General features: G+C 37.1%; 1 long non-coding RNA gene across 1 annotated transcript in view; it reads right to left on the bottom strand.

The window, feature by feature from the left end:
* Positions 1 to 864: 864 nt before the first annotated feature.
* LOC118169846 overlaps positions 865 to 11274 on the bottom strand; it is a 50520-nt gene continuing 40110 nt past the window's right edge. The window contains exon 3 of the long non-coding RNA XR_004752308.1: positions 865 to 1237. This is a non-coding gene — a long non-coding RNA (uncharacterized LOC118169846). The remainder of the gene's footprint in view (positions 1238 to 11274) is intronic.

Raw genomic sequence — 11274 nt, 5'->3', positions numbered from 1 at the left:
CCCCCCCCCCCCCCCCCGCAACACCTATTTTTGATATAAATAGTCATGCATTTTCTATAGCTACAAGCCAAATGTTACTAAACTTGAATCATATTGGTCTTCACTGCAAAACGCCATTTACTTCTGAAAGTATGGTTTACTGGCATCTTCATTATTTTTCTACCTTGACTCCTTTATTACTTTAATCTATACTTTCCTATAAATGCAGATAACATTATTCCAGTATTCTGTTTTGTATGGGTCACTGGTTCCTCCAGTTTCTTTTTCCCCTGATAAATTTGAAGGTGTTCAGCAAAGCTTCTGATAAATTTTGGTACTCTTCTACAAACAGAAAATCTGGATTGCACGGTCACTTCATATATTTTAGACAAAACTTTGAAAGTTTCAGGATGCAATAAAACTACCACACATTACTATGTTTGTTGTTCAGAAGTTTATAAGAGGGATATGATTATAGGCTGATAGATGGGTAAAAACGCATATGTGCATCAGCTCCATTAGTAAAGTACACAGAGAACAGTAAATACAGTCAAAACCCAAAAGACATGAAGACAAAATTTGGCCCTCTTTATCTAAATTTGCATTCCTCTCCCCAGCGTGTTCCAAACACTCTAAAATAATAACAAAAATACAGAAGACTAGTCTGTATTTACTTGCTGTATCTACCTCTTAGCTATTTTTAAGTCACCTTAATATTTCAGTTCTGAAAACAGTTACATATGTTAAATAACTGGGGTCTTTTATTGCCAACTACATGGCAATGATCATACTCAGCCCTGGGTGAAACACAGGTTCATTAACTTTCATAGATATATAGCAAGTCATTCGTGGGGCCAGGCAAAAATTTACACTTTGGGCTATACACTCAACGATGGGCAGTGAGATGGTGAATCAGTCAGACCTGGCACGTTTGGTTATTTGGCTATAAACCAGTGCGTGTGCACTTACACTAAAATAATAATGTCTTATTTTTATCCAGAGAAGGAGGGGCTGAGGGAGACTTCCCAGACCTGACTGTCCTTTTGCAAAACTACTCAAGCCCTACTTCTGCAGAAAACCCAGAGAACGGCGCTGCGTGCCCTGAAGGTCACAGTACTAGGTATTGGTGATCAGAGCTGGGAGGCAAACTCCAGGAACATCAGTGTTGCAGTGCAGGTGCCCCGGCAGCAGCTCCCAGGCATGCCAGGCACCCGACGCACTGCTTATGGTGGGTTTGAATGGTTCCAGAATTCTCAAACTGAATGAATTTGGAAGAAAATAGATGCGCAGTGTAAAACACTTGATTCATTTCTATTTCTGATTCAAAATAAGAATGTATTTCCTTCTTCTAAAATCTGTCAAATACAGTAATTTTAGTATGATGTAGATTATTTGCAATCAGTGACAAATTTTAAAGCCAGCCACCTGTCTCCAGTTTGTGTCAATATGTCTGAAGAAATGCTCTCAATTGCCTTTGGTATTCAAAGAGTTAGAAATAGAAGTTCACAAGTAAGATATTGTTCCTGTCTTTCCCTTCACTACCCAGACTGCTTTCTGATCTTCCTTTTGTCCTCAATCCGTTCCTTATCCCTTTCACCTCTCTTTCTCACTCTCACTCCGTCCCCTTGATCCATCAGACACAGCCAAGCTATCTGACACCTATGCCTTAAAGTAATTTTGGACAGAAGCAAAATGCCCTAGAATCCTTAGTAATCCTCCTCAGATCCATGTACTGAGCCCCGGTTTGGCTCTTTTATAGCCACAAACAGTCTTTCAGCTAGCTAGCCTGGAAACCAAAAGCCGTCTCAGTAACACAGGAAGGACAACAAGGACTGAAAGAAAATGAGCCTGCTCGGGAGGAAAATAATCTTTTTCAGTGTTAACATTAATATACGCTAGAAAGAATGAATCGATCAATAAATAAAAGTTAAGGAACTCACTGGCTGCAGGAGGTAAATGGCTAGACAGTGGGTTCACAGATCAGGATCTGTCCTTTCCTCATAGCTGTGCACACTGCGCATCCTGGCACAAGACAATGGTTTCTGAACACCAGTGGTTTTGTGAATTATTGAAACAACAACAGCGTTCTGTAAGCCCGCAGAAAAATGTCTTTCACCCCTTGTCATTCCCTATTGAGTCAAAGTGTAGTTTTTGACATACCAGAGTGGGATTTTTCTTTGTCCTTTTCCAGTACAACTAAATCGAAAGCCATATGGAATTCAGAGAGGTAAATAAAAAATAAAACACACACAAAAAATCAATAGATGACTGCCAAAACCCTGTGGATAGCACTAAAGTCAGAGTTAAATTACCTTTCATGACTAAGCAAGAATCTAGAAAAACTGAAGGGTCTGCTTGTACCACACTTAGACACAGAGGGACTCTGCCCCAGGCTCGGGGTGTTGCAGCACTCATGCCTCGAGCACAAAAGGCAAGTTCCAGTGACAGGCTGAAGGTCCTACAGCTATTTCATCTCTAGGAGGAATAAATATTCAACAAACATACTTCTGTTTGTGGGAACTTAGCAGATCCTTCATTTTACAGTCCAATAAGACTTTTTTTCTCTCTCTCTTTTTTTTTTTTTTTTTTTTTTTAAACTCTCCACTTCCTTATTTTTCCACAAACAAACCCTTCGTGGCAAAACAAAATCTTTTGATACATACAGGGAACATAATATTTGATGAACAGAAGTGGAGATTTATCCTTCAAGCTATGATGATTTGTACTCACAATATGGCGATAGAAATCCCCATGAAAGAACGTGTGGATTTTTTTGGAGGGAGGGAGGAAGGAGAAAAAAGGAAGAAAAAGAAATTGAGGAACCAGAAGCTGCCATTTCCTACTTATGCCCGTCAGACTTCAGCAAGCAACAAGAAAGTAATTAAAATTACACTTCCCAAAAGGTACAGTACTTTCAGTGGGGGCTATGGGCCTGACAGAAAAGAAAAGCATTTTCTCCAGCTTACTATTTCACCACTTTTCTGGAAATACTGGGTTGTTAAGGTACCTGAAAACATCCAGAAGGGGGCAACGAAGCTGGTAAAAATGCTGGAGGGCACATCCTGTTAGGAGATGCTGAGGACACTTGGGTCTTTCATTGTGGAGAAGAGAAGGCTGAGAGGCAGCCTCACTGCTCTGCAGCTCCCTCAGGAGGGAAGCACAGAGGGAGGCGCTGGTCTCTGCTCCCTGGTCACTTATAGCAGGACGTGTGTGGATGGCACCGGGGGGGGGCGGGAGCATTCCAGATGCAAGCAAAAATTTCTTCATTGTGAGGGTGGTGAAACACTGAAACAGGCTTCCTGGAGAGGTGACAGTGTTCAAGAGACACTTGGATAACGTCCTCAAGAACATGCTTTAACTTTTAGCTCTGAAGTGGTCAGGCAGTTGGACTTCCTAGAAGAGCTCAGGTTGGAAAGGCCCTTGAAGAACACTCAGTTCCCACCCCCTGCGATGGGCAGGGATGCCACCCACTAGATCAGGTTGCCCAGGGCCTCATCCAGCCTGGCCTTGAGCACCTCCAGGGATGGGGCACCCACAGATTCTTTGGGCAACCTGTTCCAGGGCCTCACCACCTTCAAGTGAAGAACTTCCTCCTAAATTGGTGATCTTTGAAGGTCTCTCCCAGCTGAATTATTCTAGTTTCATTGGACACCCTGCATTTCCAAAATTCAGTTTGGCAGCTGTGTGCCTGCACCACTCACAGGATGTCTCAAGGTATGGGGTAATTCTTCCTCCTCACTGCCTTGGCATCCCCCTAAGCCCCAGGGAGGATGGGTGTCTGAAGAGTCACACCAGACCTGTTCTGGTGTGATGGAGAGAAGAAACTGACCTCAGGTCATAGCAAATGTAGCCAGGTGAACTAAATCCTGACACATCTATCTGCTGACAATGTTGGATTACATGTTTGCAAGATAAAAACAGAAGCTCACCCATTTGTTATAATTTAAGAGATCATCCATTTCTAAACCTACTAATTTGTTTTTCTCTGTAACAAAACAAAACAAAAAAAATACCATATGAGATTTTTTTTCCTCATTTTTTTTCCCCCTCACTGTAGGAAGTGGAACATCCCTGTTACTAAGGTCTACAATACAGACATGAGCAGCCCCTCTCCTTTCCCCAAAGAAGCAATTTACAACAGTGAGAGGACGTAAGTCAGGGGATCAAACACACGAGAAGTTTAAAAGCAGGTTTTGGCTGTAGCAGTGATGCAACCTAATGGGGCCAAGAACAACTTAATGCCACACAAATCCATTTTTCTGGTAGGGCCATAAGGCTCTGAGACAGCCTGACAGCTGATTCCACCTCCCTGGGATGTCAGTAGGCAATGCTCTTTAGAAAAGCACAGCCCAGACTTAAGAAGCTTTACTCACTCTTACTTCCTTGTGATGAGTTGCAGTATGTGCCACATCAAGAGGCGAGGACTTTCAGCATTGCCATGTCCCATGCTCCTAAGCATTAAGCTTTTGCAATAGACTGCTTTTAATGAAAGTCCTGGTTCTAAACTGAGCAACTCTATTTTTACTTAGGAAAAAAGGGAAAAGGAAAAAGACCAGGTAATATGGGCTTGGCAATTAAAGAAAAACAGACTACCAGAAAAAGATCATTACAAAAGTCATGATTTTGGAGAGAACTGAATTTTGACTGCTTCAGTCTGGCAATAACAGTTATTTGAGAACCTATTGTCAGCTAAGGCAGTGGGAAGCATAATTAGCACTAGATCTTTTCCTGTTCTTACCTGTATCTTCCTGCAAAATTCAGGCAAAAAGTTTAGGAAGAAAAGTGTATATTTTTGCTTTATTTTGTAACAGCCATTTTCAAGCATGAGCTTGACCTTGTTTTTTTGGATGGCTGACTTCAAAACACATTTGCTTAGTCTGCTTTACTTGTTTAGCCTGCTAAGTCATTAGCTTATTTCTCCGGTACTACACTAACAAGGTAAAAATTTTTAGTCACAACCACTCGAGACAGCTGCCAATATAGATGGCATGTAAGTACCTCATTTCCAAGGGTCAATGCTGTGCAGCAGGCCAAAAATCAGGTATCTCTGTTTTAGCTCTTTCCTACCATCCAGTCACTCAAGACACATGTACAAAGACATGAAAATATCAATAGTCTTGTGTGTGTACTAATACACTCTGTTCTCTTAAAAAGGCATTTCACCCTAAACACTTTGTCCATAACAGTAGCAAATCCACTATAAAACAACAACAAATCTATATCGGTAATCTGCATTTCATCTGATTGTATTGGTACACCAGCTTCCGCTATTAACAATAACTGAGTTTATTAGTTTCTCTTCCTTTATCTTAATTTAAAAATAAAAAGCAGTCTTTTTTTTTCTCTACAATGTATCTATTAACTGTAAAAGCATCTCCTTCTTATTGTGTTTGTTCCAATAAACATTGTATTTTTTCTCTCTACTCCCCTATTTTTCTTCTGTACTGTTGAACTCTAAAAGGGGTGGTTGCTTTCTTCTGAATTTTATATAGATTTGTCTTTTACTTATGACAGTGCATTATCCTTAACAGTTAAAGAATATACTAAATTTTCTCCTATTTTCTCATTTTAATTTTGTAGCAACACTTTCTTTTGAAAATTGTCATCTTTCAGATCATTTTCTTTTTCAAAAGCACATGAAATTTAACAAGATTTTAATTCATTAAGAACTGCAATTGACAGATACACCACATACAACATAGGTATAGACAAGTGTCAATCCACATAATCTGTTATTAATATTGAACCATTTTTTAATGCTATTAAGTATATGAAGTACTCTAAATAAGCGTTTTATTTTAAGCGTATTTAAGATGGCTGGACTTCATTTAGTAAAACAACCATCTGTCTTCCATGGCATGAGCAGCTATGAAAAACAATTGTTCAGGACTTCAGCGGCCTTGCCCAGTGCACAAGTCAGGCTGATTTTTGCTGAATCAGGGTCTTAGTTCTAAATGATACCAATTTTTCTTTTCACACTTCAGATTTCCTCTCTTTAAAAAAAAAAAAAAAAAAAAAAAAGGCAAGCTCAGTTTGTTTACCTGTTCAGAAACTCTGAATAAAACAGGAATTAAATCAACTTTTATCAGAAATTTTCAGTAGAATTACTTTAAGAATCATTATTAGTTCACTGTCTTAAAAATAAAATGGAAATGTATAATTTCCATGACAAAGAATAATATAACACCTATTTCTTAGGTAGTACCATATTTATATTTACTTCCGTATGCTAGAAAATATTTACAGCATCATCCATATTGCTCACTTTCCCTAATAACAGAAAATTATCCAAGAAAGGTAAGATAAAAATTTATTTATATCACTTTTCAAGTATATCAGAATAATCATGTCAGACAGCTAAGAGCTTCTATAATGAAAAATGTCATTTTTGAAATATTCTGGGCCAAAGAAGCTGAGAAGGTATGGCAATTTTAAGTGTTTTTTATGAATCCTAAAATAGTGTTGGTATTTGCATTTCCCTGTTTATATAATTAAACCTTTTTATCATGCAAAAATATTTTGCAAAAGGAAGTGCTTACAACAACAACAATTATATTTTAGGAACAGTTTATTCAGTATGTTTTATTACTTAAGAAATATATGGCCACTGAAGTAAAATATTACACTCTTAGTCCTTTTTAGTTGACACTACTCAGACATTAGAAATCCAGCTTACATGCTAACGTCACTAGAGATACAGGTATCTCCTCATGTGAGCTGTATGTACACTTACATGTATACACTGCATGCCAACTACAACTAAACAAATACATTTGTATTCCCGCCTTTTGTCCTTTCCATCCTCATTTTCCTTGGTAGTCCAAACAATCAGGAATTGTGCATTTCATCTGTTGCCTGTGCCTCAGTAATTATGATGAAGCTGTAAAGGAAATGATACACTCCGCGGATGATTAAATCAGCCTAAACATTCTCCTCTCATGATTCATTGTGGCATGAATGAAGACACCATATTCTTAGCCTTATATCTGTCCTGCTAATTTTCCTTTGCTTCATTATATATATATATATATATATATATATATATATATATATATATATTTTGCCTGGTATCTTTGACCCTTCTTTTGCTTCCCCCCCATCATCTGTCTCTCTCTTTTTTCTTCTAATTAGGCCACTTCTTTTTTTCTGTCCTTCTTGCTCCAGGTATACTTCTGTCCCTGCTCTCACCTCTTTTCCACGTTATCTCTTTCTAAGCACAATACCAATGCCACATTTTTTTTCCCTTTCTGATTTGTGAGTCTTTCTTTCCTCTGTCCCTGCCCAGGCTTCCTACCCCCTGCCTAAGCTTTTCCTTTCTCCTCTATTATGAGGTAGGGTCTCTCTTATATTTCTAGCTCTAAAGTTCACTGAGCTTTGGGGAAGAGAAAACTACAGCTGTGGTGAAACAACATAGGTTTGTCCAAAACAACTGCCGGCAATTCGATTCAGTTATCATCTTTATTCTAAAGTAATAGTATAATCAACCTAATTACGGGAAGTGTAAAACAAAATAAAAGAAAATAAAATTAAAAAAAAAAATGCCAAGACAAATCTATTGGGGGAAATACAGAAATCCCTTTGCCAGGAATTTCACAGACTGCCTAGGCTGCAAGGTTGCTTTTTAGAGGATTATAACAGTAAAACTCAACAGGAATTGCCAGACTTAAGTGGCAAGATTGAAGCATCTCTACTGGCAACAAAACTGCACTAACAAAATCTAGGTGAAGAACTACTTCTTGAGGTATATATTTGTATGGTTATAACCCTCGTGTGTAATATACAGAGGACTCTCTACAAGTATTCAGTTCAGCACTTGTGCCGCCTAATGTTTCAAATCATGGAGAGTTTTGTTGTATTATTTTGTTTGCAGTACTACCTAAAGGGCAGAAAGACTGGGGAAAGCAATGATCAGTTGACAGTCATTTGCAGAGAAGAACTTAGATAAAAGCAGACCTAGGAAGAGTGCCGTAATAGTATATTCAGTCTCTTGCTTGTCTCTCTTGTAACATGCTGCATTAAGGCTGTTATAACATTATCAATACTTAATTTCTTTTGTAAACCAAAACTACAGACCTGCACAACCTTCCTTACAAAACACTCTCTTTTTCAAGACAACTCCTGAAAATAGATGTAGGCACTTCTATAAATCTTTCCTGATTTGGATCCTACATTTTAATTTTCATGTAGCTTTCTCATTTATATTTTATAGAGACATTCCTATTTCTTCTCCCATATTGAGAATATGCTCTCCAATCTATACTGTTCAGCAGAAACACAGATCGCTACAGTACTATGTACTGCCTTGCAGTATCTTGCAGTATCTTGTGGAGATTCTTCTGGAAAGTTGAATAACCATAGATTAATATTGGATTAATGAATCTTTTTGAACGTTGCCTTTAGCTTGCTTTTTGTTTTGTCTCAGAAAAGAAGTGCAAAATAATCTCTAAAGACAGTGTTTTGATGGATTAATAGCTTCACAATTTCATATCTTTTCCTTCTTGTCTTGACTAAAAACATACGACTAGGCAATATTTCCAAAGCTAGGTATTCATATATCCAAACAGAAGTGGCTGGTTCTGAGAACTACTAAACACCTAAGGAAATCTTAATGACCACATGGAACACTCTGAAAAGAGGCCATTAGTCAGTAAGGTACGAAAGGTTTGTTTGGGCATCTAATTTTAGGCATCTAGTATAAGAAATGTGGAGGTGCAGAACTTCAGGGAAAGTTTATAGGGAACAAATAACTGTTCATAAACATATTAACAACTGTCCAGAAATTATAACAGCCAATGTAAGGTCCGCCATTGTTCACAGTCAGTAGAAACATATTTGAAAGCAATTCAAAAGACCTAAGCTGAGAGATGTGAAGTATGAAGGATTTAGACTTTATTAAAAAAGAAAAAGGGGAGCGGGGGGGGGAACAGCATAAACCATCACAGGGCTAATGGAAGAACAAGATATAACAGACAAATTCTGGAAAGACTTTCTAAAGACTGAGAAGCAAATATATGGTATCTTGTACTGCTTCTGAATGGCATGTGCTGGATAAAACTTTGTATTCACCCATAAATTAGAAGGAAAATTTACACTTAAGGAAATCTTACATTGCAGTAGTCTAGTTGAGGCAATCATGCCATGCCACTTCAGGAAAATTGTTAACATAAACTCATATATATATATATATATATATATGAGTTTATATATATATATATATAAACTTACTTATATATATAAAACTATATATAAACTACTACTTATAAACTACTTATATATATAAGATATATGTTCCATCCTTTGTCCCTGTATATTTTACAGTCACTTGAAGATGGTTCTATGATAAGAGGAGAAAAAAAAAAAAAAAAAGAGCATTAGTACTAGCATTTCAGCAAAACTACTTTATCCTGAAAAGTTCTGTAGAAATTACACTATGCTGGTGATATTTAATTGTAACATAAAAATTAAACACCATTTACTTGATATAAAATTGTGATAGTATGTAAATTAAGTAAGTTTCAATTCATGTCTTCTTACTCACATCTGTTGGCAGTTTAAATAGTTTTAGTGTCATTAATTGTTATAAAAGTGCAAGATTTGCTGTATGCTTGCCACTTAGGACCAAAGGCACAAAAGTCTAATTGAACTAAGTAATTAGTAATTTGTCATTTCCTATTGTCAGCAATTACTTTCCATTAGAAATCCTCACTGAAAATTCTAATTTGAAGTGAGGTTTGCATTTTATTGCTGTCCATCCAAATTAGTTTAAAATTGACAGCTACATTTTCATTTAAAAATTTAAAGATATTAAATATGCTTGAAGACACTGAGGCATATTCTACCCCATGTGTAGTTGTGGTAATGTATCTGCATTCAAAAGAATGACAAGTAAAATCCAAAATATTTATTTTTCTCCATTACAAAATATGTACTAACATCACATAGTAGGCCACATCACACTCTTGCTCATGCATGTAGCCCCCTAATTGGAGATTTAAATGGCTAATACAGACTGTGACACACAAAATTACATAAGGATTCACTGGATTTCTTGTTCACTTTTATTCAGGGAATCAGCAACATGCATTCAAATTATAGGTGTAATGGAAACTGTATATTTTTATACCTTGTCATAGAGGTTTTACTTCTGGTTTTGCAGCAAGAGCAATTTTTCTTTTGTTATTTTTTTGACTTGTTAAAGCAATCAGCACTGACCAGTTGCAAATGCTCGGCATGCAGCGGAAGGCAGCACTTGGGAGGGCGGGAGTGCTGCAGGTTCGTCAGATACGCACAGGGACGATTAGCCATAAGGAGGTAGTGATTTACAATTAAGATGTGTCAAACTGATACATATCATTGTTTCGGGGCTCACAACATGGAACAGCCAAGCAAGTGGCAACTTGGAGCATGGTGAGATGCTTCTGCTCCCCACTTTTATCTGGTCCTGAAACTCAGGAAGAGATAGATGTCCCAAGGGGCTAAGTGGTCCAAATTTATTCAGTTGGCAGAAAAGAATAATAAAGGTATAAATCTACCTCTGACCAACAGCTCTTTTGAAAGCAAGTTACAAGTGCTACTTGAAAACCCTAAAATAAGATCATGCTTACTGCTGTTTGACAAACTTTTTAACAGACGTTCATATTAAATACTTTCAAGGGACCAGCTGGATGTCAGTTGCTATACACTTGTAAGCTAGCCTCTTATAAAAACACAGAAGATAAAAGGTATATGATACAGTTTTCATCACAATAAAATTAGGAGGGAGAATCTGATGTATAAAGAGTTGGCCAAGCATATAGTGATATTTTAATGTATTAATCTACAGAGTTAGAAATCTCTTAAGAGCAGAAGACAACAGAATAGCACAATTATACATGTAATAATGGAACAGTTAGAGGTAGTATCAAGCACACTTCAGCTGCAGTTCTATGGTATATTGGCATCTTTCTTTTTTCTTAATTTGTGTGATAACTAACCTTTATATCTAGCAATGTTGATGAATTTCTTAGTTATTCTACATTCATATTTCCAGAAAGCACACACCTTTCACTGAAACTCTCTCAGATACTTGTAACATACATATCACAGATCACTAGTACCCTATATTAAGGGGACATTAATTAACGTTAATTTAGAACATAATTTGTACAAAAAAAAAAAAAAAAGCATACTGTATCCCCATGCTTACAAAAAGCTCATCACAATTTAACACTATGAAAAAGAAAAACAAAAAACCTACTGATTCACCACTAATAACTAACAGATACAGTCCACAATACTTTCATACCTGGAGTACTG

This window comes from Oxyura jamaicensis, chromosome 7, assembly GCF_011077185.1.
Source record: "Oxyura jamaicensis isolate SHBP4307 breed ruddy duck chromosome 7, BPBGC_Ojam_1.0, whole genome shotgun sequence".
In the NCBI taxonomy this organism is placed as follows: Eukaryota; Metazoa; Chordata; class Aves; order Anseriformes; family Anatidae; genus Oxyura; species Oxyura jamaicensis.
The sequence above is the reverse complement of the archived record's forward strand: the minus strand, read 5'-3'. Positions and strand labels throughout refer to the sequence as shown.